This window comes from Nelusetta ayraudi, unplaced genomic scaffold (assembly GCF_046127955.1).
Source record: "Nelusetta ayraudi isolate G7.1 ecotype Tasmania unplaced genomic scaffold, CSIRO-AGI_Nayr_v1 ptg000016l, whole genome shotgun sequence".
In the NCBI taxonomy this organism is placed as follows: Eukaryota; Metazoa; Chordata; class Actinopteri; order Tetraodontiformes; family Monacanthidae; genus Nelusetta; species Nelusetta ayraudi.
The window spans coordinates 6,889,866-6,906,990 of record NW_027466066.1 but is presented as its reverse complement, the minus strand read 5'-3'; the positions used below and the strand labels follow the sequence as shown (position 1 = coordinate 6,906,990).

The window sequence follows — 17,125 nt, the reverse complement described above, 5'->3', positions numbered from 1 at the left end:
TTCCTATTTTTTTGTTGATGGATTGGTACAGATACGGGAGGGGAAACTTTACACTGTGTTGATTTGACTGCTTTCCGTACGCACGTATCAAATTAAAAACCACAAGTGACGGTGGAGGAGCTAGGAGGAAAAGGCCTCAACAATGTGCGCGCTTGTTCACCGTGATTCATGACTCACTGAGTTCTCGGCGAGAGAGGAGGCAGCCCAGACTTTAATGTGCCACTCATTCACTAACACTCTGCAGCGGCGCATTTGCACCGACAACACCGGGGGAGGGGGGGCAGTCAGACGTCGGCGCACACGCGCGCACAAAGCCCACGCTGGAAGGAACGTTTCCATCCGTCGGTTGCCGCAATAATCTTCAGTCTCACACCTGGCGATCAGCAAACAATTATTAAGCCATCAAGCCAGCCTACAATTTCAGATGGGTGCTGAATCGCTCGTAAAAAAAAAAAAAAAGAAAAAAGAAGAAGAACAAATAAAGAAGTCTAAGAGGTGCAACAGTTGGCCAAAATGACAAATTTAACACCTGCAACTGAAAGAAAAATACAAACTGGCTCCAAAAAAGGGGGCATTTGTTTTACTACTCTCCGAAAGTACCACGTTATCAACTTTAAAATGTGCGCAATTAGACCTGAAATTAACTTTTTGCTGAGCCGTCACGTTTGCATTGAACACGTTGAAAGAGAAATTCTCTTGCTTAGAGTTTTTGTCTACTGTCACTGCATTTATTACATGTCCCATATTTTACCAGGTTTCAAATCTGTTTTTCATACCACCTGTAATGATTAACTATTCAAAAAACAGACAATAGCCCTGTGTTTACAGCCTCCACTAACAATAATAAAGAAAGAGTTTTGACTTTCTGGTAAAAAAAAATAAATAAAAAATGCTCTTTTTGACGGTTCGCATGTTTGCAAGGGAACATAAACCAGGCTGTCTCAAAGGGGGAAGCCAACACCATTCCAGGGAGATGTATGGGTCGTCTGTGACGTCACAAAGGGCTTATTAAAAAAAAAAAAAAAAAGTAGATTATTTTTATATTTTTAATGTTCATTAAATGAAAAAACATCACACAAGAAAAAGATGGACTTTTCTCGAGGATAAACACATACAGGGTCAAGATGTGTAAAAAAAAAAAAAAAAAAAAAAAATGAGTAGGGTGAATTTTACATAATGTGGTACCTTTAAAAACAACACTGCACTCAAGACAACTATCCAGATGACTCAGCAAATGAGGCAGGAGAACAGATTGTTATATAAACACACGTAAAAAAGCCACTGGATTGAGTCCAGGATTAAAGGTGAAATGCTCTATAGGTCTCGATCCAATCAGGGATCTCGGGTCTGACTGTTTGTGGGACAACCTGGAAAGACCAGAGGCTAAAAGGCTCCATCTGCATGTTTCACCACTCTGTTTGAATAATCAGGTACAAGTAAAACAAACTTCAGCTACACAGGGGATGTTTAGCGGGGAGGCTCGGGATCCAACTCTGGGTAATAAGTGTTCATTAGATTTAATAGCCTGGCTCCAGAAGCGAATGAAATGAGCAGCAGGAGAGAACGAAAACGAATGTGAGTAAGACGAAACAGAACCTCAAACCCAACTGTCTAAACTGGAAAACAATAGCAGCAGCAGCACACACAGTGACCAGGTAACAATGAAAAAATAAATCATTTAAAAAAAATGATACACAATGCGGCTACAATGCTGTAACTTTTTTTTTTTTTTTTTTTGCAGACCATGTCTGTGACCAGTGGTTATTTGACTTTCTGTCGCCTTTTCAATGATATCCAACCAGTCTGACCTCTGACCCCCGACATCAACGAGGCATTTTCCTCCACACGGCCGGCCGCTCACTGGATATTTTCTCTTTTTTGGACCGTTCTCTGCGTCACGTTTTCACGTTCTGGTCAACTGTTCAATGCTGTAAAAACTGCAAGAGTGTGAAAAAAAACCCTCTCACACATGACCGAAAGACCTTGTAACCTTAACAAAAGCTTGAAATATAAATATCCCCCAAACGACCTTGCGGTTACATTTAAAGCCCACGCTGGTCCATTAAGCAGATGCCAGAGTTTTTGGTGGCACATCTTGATTCCACCTGAGCCGCCGAGGCGGTCGGCAGCACGAGGCCGAACATAAACATGGCTTGGCTCTGGTTGTGGAGAGGGAGACCCCGTTTATTTATGGACACGTCTGGGTCTGAGACACAATTACAGAAAAAGATAGATAGATAGACGGTGGGGGAGAGGCAGAGGCTCGCTGCAAGCAAAGCTCTGCACATGTGGACAGGGGGGGTGTTCCTGCGCCATCAGGCCCACCTACAAAGAAGCGGCAGAATATTTAGCACGTGTCCGCGAAACCAACGCGCTACTTGCCGCGCATGCAGTCCAGCGTCCATAGCATGTGGTTAAACATCATCCCGAGCCAGAACTCTTGCACTGATTGATCTCCCGGTGACGTCAAAAACACGCAACCGGCGGCTGAGGGCTTCAGGGGCCGGCAGGGAATTCAAAGAATTTCTCCCCGTGTTTACCGCTGGCGACCTAGCCCACTGCAGGTTTATTAAAGCACGGCCGGCCGAGGCGCCTTTTCATCTCTTCCCACTGTATCGCTTCAATCTGGATTTTTTTCTTGTTTTACAACAGGGCTTTTACAGCCTAACAGCCACGGCGGCAGGATCCCAGACATCATGAGGCGTTTTATAGCTCAAGTCCCTCCTTTACGGCCTGGGGGACCGATGTCATTGCTTCACTGTGATCACTGTGTTGAATTCAAAGGAAATAAAAGAGAACTTTGGACAAGTTGATTAAAAAAAAAAAGGATGTGTTTCCATCAGTCGTGGCAGACGGAATACATTTGACATGTAATTCCATCAGAGGCCAATGTAGCTGCAAGCCACCACTCACACGCTAGCAGTTTATAACAAGGTAAGGAAGTGGGTGAGGTCGGCCGTCACTTGGCCAGTGTCAGCCATGTCAGATGTTTGTTATCACGGCAATGTTACGCAGCGACTCCAACACGACAGGAAAAGAAACAAGGGGCGGAGTCAAGTGAGTGACAGCTCCAATAGATGAGCTACGTCAAAGGAGGAGCTTCTACACCACCACAATGAGCTGAAGCTTTACAATTACAATTTACATGTATTTTTCAAAGACACATTCGGTGCAACTGTAACTCAGGAGGTAGAGTGGGTTCTCCAATGAACGAAAGGTTGGCGGTTCAAATCCTGCTCAATCCCAGTCTGTCGCTGTGTCCTTTGGGAAGGCACTTAACTCACATTGCCTCTTACGAATGTTAGTGAATATTGGTGGTGATCGTAGGGGCCATTTGGCGCAGATTGACTGCCGTGCTTCTGTCAGTCTGCCTGCCTGCCTATGTGGTGTGAATGAATAATGGGTTCAATGTTAAGTGATCTGAGTTCCTAGAAAAGCAATATGTAAATCCAATCCATTATTTTTATTTGTGGAATCTTGTGTTCCTGTATCTTCTCATCCCAAACCCAAAGCGCCCCTTGGCCTCGACCCCTCGGCTCTGCTTGCCATCACCGTGGCACCGAAAATACAAGACGGTGGCGCAAAAAGTCTCAGCCAGGATGTCAATTCATTTATTTATTTGTCACTTTTACAATCGTACAAAACGTCAGTAGGGGGGGAAATCCAATACCTCACAATCAGCACCATGTGGGACTTTATTGGTGCGCTGTTGTTGCTGCTGCTGCTGCCTTGCCCGCACCAAGGACACGAGGACACGGAGGGGCAGAGGGACTGGCCACCGTTCACCCGCGTCGTTAAAGTCGATAAGCTGGCAGCCGACAGGAGGGAAAAGAAAGCAGCCAGGCAGCCTCGCTCGCACTTTCCAAAGTGCCTTGTCCCGATCCATTCTCTACGTCTTCTCTCCTTGCCAGCATTTGGAAGGACGCGACCCCGGGTTACGCTGATGCACGGCGCCGCAGTTCTGCAGGGGCCTGGAAAAGTTTGCCTTCACCTGGGTGACTTTCCCATCCCAGAAAGCCACCGAGTGGCAGTAAAAAAAAGAAAAAAAAGAAAAGTGGAACGTCGAGGACTCCGTCACCGGTACTTTCCATGTACCACCCTGCCTTTACGGTGCACAAAGCGCACATAATGCACAATTAAGGCAGGAGTTTAGAAATGTCAAGTTGTGTATTTATGTTTGGTGGCGGATCACAGCGTTAATATGAGCGGATTTTTTGGGCTTCGTGTTGCAGCTTGTACGGACTTGGGGGGATTAAACTGAGAAAGGTGGTGCAGGCATGTGTGTGTGTGTGTGTGTGTGTGTGTGTGTGTGTGTGTGTGTGTGTGTGTGTGTGTGTGTGAGGGAGAGACAGATGTCTGGAAGAAGCTAGCCTGGCAGCGAAGACGGCGTAGGGACGGTAGGCTTCAGGGGAACGCACACAAACTTCCCGGCGAGGCGTCGCACCGCTGTTTATGTGCTCTGCGTGTAGATGTTGGTGTTCTGTTAGCGTGCAAGACCTTTAAGCTAGGCTATGAGGTCCAGACAACCTGCACGCAGCATGCACACCCACCAAAACGTGGGCTAATTTTGAGTTAGGGAGCCAAAGCTTTTCATACTGGTTGCACCAGGGTTTCCCCTTGTTTAAAAACTGTTGCCAGTTTTACCTCAGGAGACCCTGGGCACCCGCTGGCATTGTGAAAGAGTTTAACACAAAGGGAACTGATGGAGTATGATGTCTAAAAAGGGGGGGAAAGGCCTGTTTGTACTACAAAACCCTAATTAAAGGAACTGTATTATGCAAAATATATTTTATGGGTGAATTACAACAATAATGTTTTTAGTTATCTGATAATTATTCATTTCTAATCCAGCAACATGGAATAATACTGAAAGAAACAAACCTTGTTGCAGTGAAGCAACTGCAGATGCATGGTAGTTTCTTTTGTCCTTGAAAAAAAAAAACTGTGTAGCGAAGCCTTAAATAACATTCATGGACTTAACCACAAATTCCTCACTGCTTCTGTTTAGTGAATTTTTCACCATTGTGTAAAAAGTGCAAAATCATGCACTTCTAAAAAGCAGCCCTTTGAGATCTCACTCCAAGTACCCCAACAAAGCATTAAAACAGGCAAAAAGCTTTTTTTTTTTTTTTGCAGGAGGCTGTAACCAGAAGGCTAAAATGCAGGCCGTACAATTCTACTGGATGATTAACAACCTTTTGACATATTACCACTGCTACAAATGCTGTAAATGCAGCTCATTCAATTAAAAAGTAGCAGATTCGCCAGCCAGGAGCGGCGTTGCATTGTGAAACGTCGAAAAACTGTCATTAATGGACTGATGTTTTCAGTCCTGGCATGCCTGCAAAGTTCAGTGAAGGCTGAAGGGAGTCAATGATTAACAGGAGCAGCAGACAGGAGGCTGGACCGACCATCCACTGGACTGATATACACCCAGACTTCCTCCTTCCTTTTTCTCCACTCTGACTTACTCACTACGTCAAGCCTACAATAAACAAGAGATAGAGCGAGTGAAAAAAAAACCTTTGCCTCCTCTTTCAGCAGCTTCCATACTACTTGCCTCGCTGCCATCGGCCCGACGTGTTTGGTCAGGCCCTCGGCTCGGCTCAGGAGCCACTGAAGAGTCAAGATGATCGACGATCATGTGGGAAGCGCAAGCAATTCCGAAAGGAGCTGGGAGAGATGGCGCAGATAAGCCACCGGGGGCAATGTTGCAACCGCTAACTTGCGTTTGCAAGCACAGCGTCGAGTCAACAAAGAGTTGCGTTTGCACTTTCGCTGCAACGAAGATAATAAAGAATGTAGGCCAAACCACTGAGATAAGGCCTCTCGGCTCAGCTTCTTCTTCCTCTTTTCTTCTTTTTGCATGAAGGTGGGAACGTTGATCGATAAGGAGCATTTTTTTTTCTTTGTTAACTTTTTTTCCCAAAAGGTGTTCGGATAAAGCTCTTTGAAATGTCAAACTCAAAAGGAAGGATCTGATTAGCTTCAGATTAGACGTGACACACACTTGAACCGGAGCGAGAGGTGCGGCCATGTGATTAAAGTGCACATGTGCTCAACTGGTAAATTTTTTTTTCTTGCCCATGCCGGCCTCCCACACCACCAAACAAAGTATGAATGAGCAGGTTCTTCTGTGCTGCTGGACCAATTCAACGTTGTATTTTTTCTCACAATAGCCAGATTATTTTATCACTGCGCCCTTTCTTGCGCGACACCCTTTCCCATAATCCCCATCTGACAGAAACCTGACTTGCCGCATACCCTGGGACCTGATTGGCCCAGAGTAAATTAGTCAACGTTCAGCAATGCCGCGCATGCTCGGAGCGTGAATCAAAGATCAGGGCCCTGAGAAAACAAGTACTGAGGCACTCTAGATTAAATAAAGTTCAGACCGGTGAAGACAAAGAAGCAGAAGGTACATTTATCTTTGCTGCGCATAATCGCAAACAGCATTCAAACAGTAGACAGCAGTAATGGTGAGTCAGCTTGGGGAGAAAGTGAATCACTGCTCAGGGCAAAATTGTTGACTTCTTAAAGTGAAAAAAAAATGATCTGCTTTTTTTATTTAAAAAAAAAAAAAAAAAGAGCAAAGTAAAAGCGAGTTTTTGACAAGGAGAAAAGTTTTAAACTTTTCTTTTTAACCAGTTTAAATGCGAAGGGATGTCTAAACTACCTTGCACCTCCACACCTGCTGCTGCAGGGCAGCCTCGGGCCCAGCCAATCAACCTATAAAGTGCCCCACCTGTTCCCAGAAGCATATCACCTGTGTTTTCTCGCTCATCTTGTCCCCCCTGCCAGCACCTGATGATAGCATAGGGAAGTGAAATCGAGAACGGCACTGGCAGGTTTTGTCGACGTGTGCCCCGAACCGGCGGCCGGACTGGTGGCTTCACTTTCTGCTTCACTCTACGCCGCTTTCATGTTCCCAGGCGTGTCTCTCTCACAGACAGTCAGTCGCTCTGAAACTACATTACACAGGCTGAAATGACCCCGAGATTTGTTTTCCTCCTCTTTGTTGTCCCTTTGGCCGACATTGGGGCGAAATGACTGCCGCTGATCCAGCGGCATTAGCGCTAATAAAGGCGGGAGAGGGCCCCGCGAGCGACAGATGTACAGACTGAACAGTTCATTTTATTGAAGTTCACTCTGGGTTTATCAGCGTCGGTACACACAGAGGCACGCGGCCACTTTGATCTTCAAAGGGAGATGAGCCAGAATGAGGGGCAATAAGACGATAATAACGCCAATCTGCAGCCATTTCTCCATAGATCACAGGGAGACGCGGCAAACTAAAGTCCTGCTCCTCTCTCTCCGGAGGGGTGAGGACGCGTTGTCACGCAGCCACAGTGCCCTCTGGTGGACAAACTTCAAGTTAACCTTCTACCCAGAAAGAGCAGCAGATTCCCGCAAACTGTGTTTAAAAAAATCAGAAATGCAAATCAAACTATGTGCAGTAAAAGTATTCAGCAAAGAATGGGTTTTTCAGCCGTTTCAACAACTCTAACCAAATCAAGTCATCCAGTATTATTTTTCCCCCATCAGTCTGTGTTTCACGTGAACTTCATGATCAGCACTAGCAAGAAAAACAGCCCCATTTCCAGCTATGTGGCAATGCCCTTTAAAAGTTTTTCCAGGAGGGTCTTACACCGGCATAATCAACTTACGACGGAGGAGAATTTCTTAAAGCCAATTAGGGAACACATAATCCTTCCGTTTAGCACAAACAGTCAAAATCCAGGGGATAAGGGAGGCGGGGGGGAGTGAATTACTGGCAGGTAGCGTTATTTATTTCAGTGGATTAAAGGCAGCGGTATTCAACAAGTAGCTCTACCTGGGGGAAGGAAAAGTTGAAAACCCAAGAAATAAAATTCATCCAAGAGGTCAAGTCAAAGACTAGAAAACTGTGGAAAATTAATATCAAATCTATTCTACAGCACCTTATTCACACAAATCACTAAAAATAATGATATGAATAGTAATAATAATGATGCTGTTAACGCGAATAAAAAAAAAAAAATCGAAGAAAATATTACTGTTATATTTGAACACCATCACGTAAGTATGAAAGTGCTAATTCGGGACTGAGCCCCGGTGTCTTGTATCACATTTTAATGCAAGAGTGACACCAAGCGGCCACAGCAGTGAACTGCAGCCAGCCATATATTTTACACTCAGCGAGGGAACAACGATCAACGCCAAGGTCACAAACATAAAAGATGCAAGAGTTTATGAAGTTGCACCATCGGGACTTTTTGCACTGTCGTCTTTACAGCTCGAGTTAAAAAAAAAAAAAAAAAAAAAAAAAAAAACTGTCCGAAACATTCTGGTCACACTCAAAATGCGCCCACTCATATTTGCTTGTTTCCTGCCAATTTCTGAATTAATTAAGAATGCACAGGAGTCTTCCAAGATTCACAGGAACAAACTGTTGTCAAAAATCAATCCAGCTTGAAATATTTGTGCCGTTTATTGCACATTCAGTTTATTGAAAGATTACATTTTTACTTTTTACTTTTTTTGAACTTTTTGCATCATTGCACGTTTCGTATTGCATATATTTGTATGCATTTGTTTGTTTGTTTTAAATACCATCCCGTCTTGATTGTTTTCCTTTTATTGTTAATGCAGTAAAAATATATATTTTTTGTTTTTGAAATGGTTTACATTTTATTATTCTTCCTTAATTCCTCCATTTAAGCACAGAACTTTTCAAATGATCAATTTTCTGAAACTCTCACTACACTGACCTTTCTGTGTGCCACCGTTGTCCAAGCGCAAATTCCTTCATGGGACAATAAAGCTTAATCTAACTTCTTTCTTGGACACTAACTCAAGTTCATGGTCACAGTTTTCACTTTCTGCACTGGTGCAACAGCCACAGGTTGATTCCTGCTACTTAGCGCCGCCAAACGTGCTGCGGCCAACAGAGAAAAATACAGCCCAGTTTGGCAAGTTTGTCATTGCCTACTTTGTCCGCACGAGGGCAGCAGAGTCTAACATAAGCAAAACTTCCACAACTCAACCCTGAAGTGTCCTATTGCGTGCACGGTGTGCACAAAACCTTATCTAAATATCATCGCGTTTTGTTGATTTTGTTTTCTTTTTTTTCTTTTTTTTAACCCTGTCATGATATCGATGTCTCTTCACAGCTCAACCTCTCATGTCAATCACACACCACTCCAATCCATTAAGCAACCTCAGGATTATCTGCCCACTTGAAACTACCTCTGTCTACATTTCAGGCAGTGTGACCTGACAGCAGGTCAGACTAAAGAGTCTTGGACAGTTTGATGCTGTCAGGGTGTGGTATTACCAACTACTGCACACTGATTGCCTTTTCATTCGAAGCGATACACAAAGCAGAGGAAAGCTAAAAAACAAAAACAAAAACCTGTGGTCTCTCTCATACACGCACGCACACACACACACACACACACACACACACACACACACACACACACACACACACACACACACACACACACACACACACACACACACACACACACACACACACACACACCGGTGGTCTCTGAGAGTGTGTGTGTGTCCCAGGGAGGTCACACAGGAAATTTCACGCTCTTCTTCACACTGAAAATGTCCTTTATCCCCTCGCTGGGAGGGAAAGAATAAAGGCACAAGAAGTAAAAGAGCAGCTTTCTAAAGGAGGCCAAATGAGGATGGCTAGCCTGCGTAGGTGTGACCGCTTGCGACAGCTCACCCAGGCAGACGGGGCAGGACGGGAGGGGGCAAAAAAAAAAACTGGACGAAAATAGTCACAGGTTTGGAGGAATGTGACTTGTGCGAGAGCCGTGACACAAAGGGAGGAATTTTCCCTCCGAAAGCGCGAGAGAGCGCCAACTGAAGTGAATCTGAGGGAAAGGAGCCGGAGAAAGAATGTCTGGTATTTTAGTTGTTGCAACTGAACTGATGTTCCTCTGATATAGCAAGTCATCAGTGAGAAGAGGACGAGGGAGGAGTTTCTACTGACAAAGCCAAAAAAAAAGATCATCAGCGAGTGATGACTGCGACACAAGTCGTGCACTTCCTGTGTGTCCTGGAGCGCCCGGCAGCGCCTCCTGAATTTGGCATCTCTTGTCGGCAGCCTCTGGGCAGAGCCACGGCACAGAGAGGCGGGCGCTGCCTGAATAGACGGCTGTCTGTCTGCATCCAGCAAGATACAGACGTCCCTGTGTTGACAACGTGCTACACGTCTTTGCTGTTTGCTTGGAGAGTCTGAAGGACGGCAGGGAGGAGGGAACCCTGCAGAGCTCGAGTCTGCTGGCACGGAGCCGACGGTAGATTTTGATCTCATTGTTTCGTAGAACTTCTCGGGAATTCTCTGGAACGCACCCTCTTGATTTTCTCACCGTTCCACTTCCTGACAACTCCAAAAAAGGGGCATTACACCTGACTTTGTGCGCGCACACAAACACAAGTCGCACATGCGCACTTCCAAGCGGTGGTTTTCTGCTTGCTACTCCTGATGCCGTTTCCTAGCCAGCGTCTTTTTCCTCCTCCTCTTCTTCTTCTTCAACTGTGCATCATGCCAAAGTGTGAAACAGACTTGCTGGTCCAACGTGTGGAAGCAACACCTATGCGTGTAGATTACGCGGGTATATCAAACTGTTGTAACAGCAGGGGGCGACAATTCTTTTCACAATTTATATTATATTTTTGTGTGTTTTGGTTTGATTGCCGTGAGTGCTGCAATCAGTTCAGACCTGCAATGATGTGGCAACACGTATTAGGAGCCAAGGCATCAAGTCTTTTACGTTAATTCATTCTTAGCTCAATTAGTAACCACCTGAAGCTTTAGAGATGTGATCAGATACTGGGCTGCACTTTAATGCTGTCCTGCAAAAGTGCCACTGGCTCAATGACAGACACAACAGTTCAAAGGTTAATGAAATATAAATAGATTAGCTTGATGAAAAAATAAACCACAATGACGATGTTTACACCACAGAACCCACACCATTTTTTTAAGGGCGAAACGACAACAAGCGGAGGAGGTGGGAAAAAAAAAATAACACAACAAGCCAATAAACACTTCCCACAACGCTCCCGGCCTTCCAGAACGTCTCCCCTCCTGCTTCCCCCCACCAAAAACACACACAAACGCATAGGCACAAACACATACACCTCGAAACAAAGGTGCCATTTTACTCAGGAAGGGTCAGCAGTTCTCCCCATCAGACAGGGGCTTGTTCTTGGTCAGAGGCTGCTGCCCAATCTCAGGCCACCCCCCCGCCCGCCCGCCCGCCTCTGGTCACACACACTCACACACACACCCAGGAGACAAGCTCCCCATTGTTCAGCCACTACTAATAAATGACAGTTCTCCTGTTCAGACAAACTTTAGGGCTCATTCTAAAACGCGCACGTACAGACGGCGCTCCGTATGAAAGGAAACGCAACGGGCCGAGATTCCTCATGGAGCTCATTAAGGAGGTTATCTGACACTCGGCTCGGAGGGGTGCGCTCTCCCTCGGTCGGGGAGGCTTTTGTGCCCGGCGGAGCCCGGTGAGGTAATGCCGAGGGCACATTTGCAAAATAATAACAACCAAAAAAAAAAGCGGGACGTGATTAATGTACAATAAACGCTCCCGCTGGCCATCAGCGCTCCTGACAAGGAGACCCGGTTCACCGGGAGGTCGCCCTGCCCGAGCCAGAGCCATCACCTGTGTGCAATGTTAAACACACACACACACACACACACACACACACACACACACACACACACACACACACACACACACACACACACACACACACACACACACACCCTGATGGAGGGTTCGACAAACGGGGAGGTGAGACTCGGAGGCTCGGACGTGATGAATCACTGCTCGGCTTTAAGCTCATAAACACGCCATTAACACGGCGGACCACCGCAACTCGATCTGTTTACCTTCACCCGCCGTGCTGGGGACTATCACTCTCTGGCAGGCCTGTATTAGCATGCCCGGGGAGGGGAGTGGTGGAGTAGGGTTGGTGGTGAGGGTCCTAATGCACATGGTCACCGCAGAGGGGCCGGTTCAGGCCCCGGGTTGCAATGTTTTCCTTATGCGGTGCTGCTTGGACTTCCACTGGAGTCATTCTTCACGATTTCTGACTGAATTCTGCACATGGACAGAATCCTGAGTGACTAGAAACCCTGAAAGTGCCTCTTCTCCACTTCAGTTGCAGCACTTTTTGGACAACAGAAACTGACCTTCATCACCTGGCAAGTCAGGACTGACATCACGTCATCTGGATCTGCATTTACAGACGTGCAAAGTGATGCAGAAGTGGCAGCGCAAAAAACTAACATAAACAAAAGACATTGAGCAGCTGCGATCGCACGGCTGTCGAGAGTCTGTGTCTGCCCCGAGAGTGCGGTTCACCGCAAGCGTATCGTATGGCAGGCTCAGTCGCCACGCTGGGAGGAACAACTAGAACATTCCTTTGCCTCGCCGCTCATCGCAGCGCGCACGGAGACGTAAACAAAAACGCACATGCAACCGCCGTCTCAAACGCCGCCCTCAGATGGAAGGAAGAGGGATGGAGGAGGAGGAAGAGGAGACAAAGGAGGAGAAAGAAGAAGAGGAGGAGGAAGATGGAGGAGGAGAAGGAAGCAGCCAGCAGCAGCAGTAGCAGCAGCAGCAACAGCGCAGGTGCCGGGGATGCCGGGCGCAGGACAGATGCTGAGCACAGGGCAGCGGGGGTCAGGTCGACACAACACGACATGTTCCCGCTCCGCCGATCAAACAACAATGGGGGGGAGGAGGAGGAGGAGGAGGAGGAAGACGTTGCGCGAAGAGGAGCCGCAGTGTTTAGTCAAGGCCCCGCTCGCCGACACAAAGTCCGTCTTTGTCTGCCTCCCAGGGTGCCAGATAAAGGAATTCTTGTGTGTGCCGGAGGGGCCGGGGGGTGGGGGTGGGAGGGAGGGGGGGTGGGTGGGTGGGTGGGATTCGCTCTGACCGAGTTTATTTGACACTTCAGCTCCTTTTGTGCGGCAAGTGTCCCACCGTCAATGCTGGCCATGAGAGTCACTTGGCATTAGACAGAGGGTCCCTCTTCAGCGCAGAAAGGGGGTCTTGTTTGGAGAAGATTTTTTTTTCCTTTTCTTAAGGGGGGGGGACGAGGACGAGCTGGTGTGTGTGTGTGTGTGTGTGTGTGTGTGTGTGTGTGTGTGTGTATGTGTGTGTGTGTGTGTGTGTGTGAGTGAGGACGTATAGTGCACGCTCTGTCCGCTGACCCGACAATAGGTGGAATTCTTCAGGGGCTGAAGGGCGTGGACGGGACAGCGGCGGCGGCGGCGAAGAAGAAGAAAGGTGGGATGCTTCGTCATATTAGCGTGCATGAACGCGCGGCCACTATGGAGGCCACGCCTCCGACGCCACGCCGGAGGGGGCGTGGCCTCCATGGCGGCTTGCTTGCGACCTGCGTGCACCTGCGGGCGATCCAGACGTCACGCAAGACTCCGAGTGTCCAGTGCTCATGTCACCTGGCACCTCTGGCAACACGGGGAAGCTCTGAGTCCACCCGCCTTAGCTACAACCTGGTGGTGCAGCACAGCAGCCTGCCCCACACCTGACACTGCAGGTGGGCCCGGTTAAAAGAAAAAAACTGAATAAAAAAAAAGGGTGTTCAAAAACTGGAAAACACACGCACAGCTTTAACCGTATGAAAGGCTGACAAAAAAAAGGCATTGATAATCGATCCAGAGCTGCATCTCACGACAGAGATGCACGTGCAACGATCAGCACATAACGGAGAGGTGCACCGAGCGAACAGGTGAGCCGGAGATTATGCAGCAGAACAGTGGGTGGTTTAAAGCACACACACACACACACACACACACACACACACACACACACACACACACACAAACACATGAAATTAGCAGACCAGGCTAGACAGCAGCAGCTGTCCAGGAGGATTCCAATAAGAGAGGAGTGATTGTTGAGAGAGGACGTGGGCCAGATGGGTGTGTGTGTGTGTGTGTGTGTGTGTGTGTGTGTGTGTGTGTGTGTGTGTGTGTGTGTGTGTGTGTGTGTGTGTGTGTGTGTGTGTGGAGATAACAGCAAGCACCTTTGGTCCGGTGAGCCACCGATAGGCTAATTCAGGGTGTTTGTTGTTATTATTAAACTTTAAGTGGGTTCAATAAATGGTCAGAAATTCACAACGTTTGCGAGATCAAATCCATTAAGATTAGAAACGTAACAACTGTATTACATAAGTCTAGATCGTAAAAAATATAAAACTAAAGCAAATGCCACTTCTGTTGTCCGGTAGGCAGACAGCGAGAAGCAATAAGTCCTCACGTACCTGCGCTGCGACGAGAAGATGCGCGCTGTCATTATCCAAAGACCGCCGGAGGTGCGCTGAGCATCGTCTCAAAATGTATATCCAAGGGTATTCCCCCCCCCTTTAATCACACGCGACTAGGTATCCACCGCAGCGAAGCATCCATATTTGTTGAAGCCCGAGTGACTGGCGTGGTTCATCAAGTATCCGGGGGAAAGCGGTCGGTCCTCCGGACGGAGTGTCCAGCGGCGGGAGGCGGGACAGCGGCTCCAGGACACCGCTCATCCCCGCTGAGAGGCAGCGTCTCGTAAATCCCGCTGCACGGTCCGCGGCCACTAAATCCATCGGCTGTCCGCGTCGCCGGAGTCATTCTAAAAGGTGGAAACGATGCCGACGATGACAACAATAATGATGATGATGATGATGATGATGATAATAATAATAATAAAATCCCACGTGCGTCCAGGCTGTAACGGAAGCCGTCTAAATCCTCTTTGACGCGGCCACCGGAATAGTATCCCATTTGAATCAGAACTCTTTGACGAAGACTCCGGATGAATCGGTGTGGTGGTCTCCCAGCGACAGCAACAACAACATTGTTCCTCCTGGTCCGCAGGTTCGGTGGTTCCTCCGCTTGGGATCCCGCTACGCTGCGTTCCTCTCCTCTCCGCTGACAGCGATGCGCTCCCACGGACAGCCCGAGCCGCACTGAGCCATAGTTGGAGCACGGCACTCTGCACATGCTGCGCTCAGCCAATCTGGGCGCGCGATGCATCATGGTACTCTGAGTTCACAGTCATCGCTGAGACTGTCAAGTACTTAAAGGGACTCCTTTTTTTCTTTTTCTTTTTAATAAACGTGTACAATGTATACCGGAGCTTCGAATATGCAAGCAAAGTTTTAGATTCAAATCCGTGCATCATGGTACTTTGACTTTATTGCTGTTGTTGCAGTGGACTGATACCATCACCTCTGCTGTTATATTTGGAATGTATTTGGAAACACACTAAAGCCCCATTGTATGAGATTTAATAGCATATAAATCCACACCATCATATGTAAGTATTGCACTTTATGCCTTTATCTTACTTCAGTTCTAATTTTCAGATATATTTTTTCCAATCCTAGCAGCTTCACACAATATATCATCCATAAGTGATCGCCATTCACCCCTCTGTTTGGGGCAAAAAGTCACAAGGTTGTCTCGGCAAGAGGAACAAAACCCAACCACAAGGCATTGTGACAAGTAAGGCTGCAGCCCTTTGTGATGTCACAAAACTGTGTGTTTTAGCGCAGACTGAAGTCTTACAAGCCATAGACCAGTATGTTAGAAGACACAATATGCAAAGTATGTGAACTTTAAAAATTTGAAAATATAAACATTATATTCAATTCAGCATTAATCCTACTGTAATCCCTAACAATCAATGTTATTATGTCATGAGCGTAGGCTGCACCGGCCTACACAGTCACCCGTCATGTGTCAAGTAGCACCCAGGTTGCGTGTGAGTGCTGGCTGTGAGTAATACTGATCATCTGTCGCCAGGCACAGATACGGGGATGTCAGTGCCTTGAATCACCTTCCCATGAATGAATCTCTTGTCTTTCTCACCTCACTTTCATGTCCTAACCACCTCCAGGCTTGCTTGAATTTCTGGGATCACGGTTTCACTGTATACTGCCAAAACCAGGACTGGAGTACTCCCGCGGGCACGGGGTGCAGGCTGGGAAGACGAAAAATAAAGAACATTTAAAAAACAGAGGCTTGAAATATGTGGCGATGGCTGAATACAGCTGGACATTATTTCAGATTTTGCAATTGCAGGTCAAGATTTACAGCCAGCTGTGTTTCAGGGGATTATCTGGAATGCATGTCCATTTAGATATCATGATACAACTTCTAAATGTTCTGGGCAAAGGCATGGAGAGGACAAAGTGACTGAAGTTGTGTCATTCTCCTTCACTCAGACCCCTAGGAAAACACAATTTCTATGCGTGCATACTTTTATATTCCCATCCAATAGTAACAAAGGGTGTTTATTTTCAGAGGGAGCAGGTGAAGTTCCGCTCCACCTTTTTGCTCTATCCCACATTTGGCTGCGCTCCAGCGCAATCCTGGAGTACCTGAAGTGCACGCGATTCTGTCAATTGCAGGTACTTGATGGCTTTCTTGTGTGCCGGGGTTGAAAAGTTGCTGGAGGTTTGTGCACACAGCATTGCGTGACTAGGGCTGTGGATGAAAACACAAAGACATTGTTTTCAGTGATCAAACCCCCTTTATAGTAACTCAACAGCATTCCTGTCTCACATTCCTAAGCCACCACTGCTGTGTGAAGGTTTTTTTTTCTCTTTTGCCTTTGGAGGAAGAAAAGTTATAAGGAAGGCTGCAGTTTGTTTGTTTTTCTTCTTTTAACGTGGCTCGCAGCGCTCGCTTCGGCTCTTGCAAAAACAATCACCGAGCTCATTAATCACAGATTAAGACCACATTAAGTTACGACTGAGACAATTTTACTGGAAGGGCAATTACGAGGGAATTACCCTCCGTCTAATGCAATGAAAGGCAACACTAGAAACAGAAGATTACAAGCTTAAGTAAAGAAAAACACATTTTGCTTTTCTAACGTCCGCATGTGCAAAACATGCATGCATCTGCAAGCTTACCGATTGGGGGCGTGTTGCAAATTCCCGCGAGTGTGTCCGCTCTGCGTTCCTCCACTCGGGCCGGCGAGCAGCGTACGTCAGTGCGTGCCAATGTGTGCACAAATCTTTTCCAGATTGGTGTGACAGGAATAATCATATCCAGAGAGCGCAAAACAGAAGGGGAACT

At 46.9% G+C, this 17,125-nt stretch overlaps 1 long non-coding RNA gene across 1 annotated transcript in view; it reads right to left on the bottom strand.

The window, feature by feature from the left end:
• Positions 1 to 15,020, bottom strand: part of LOC142886980 (uncharacterized) — a 47,984-nt gene extending 32,964 nt beyond the window's left edge. The window contains exon 1 of the long non-coding RNA XR_012926468.1: positions 14,320 to 15,020. This is a non-coding gene — a long non-coding RNA (uncharacterized LOC142886980). The remainder of the gene's footprint in view (positions 1 to 14,319) is intronic.
• Positions 15,021 to 17,125: the final 2,105 nt, after the last annotated feature.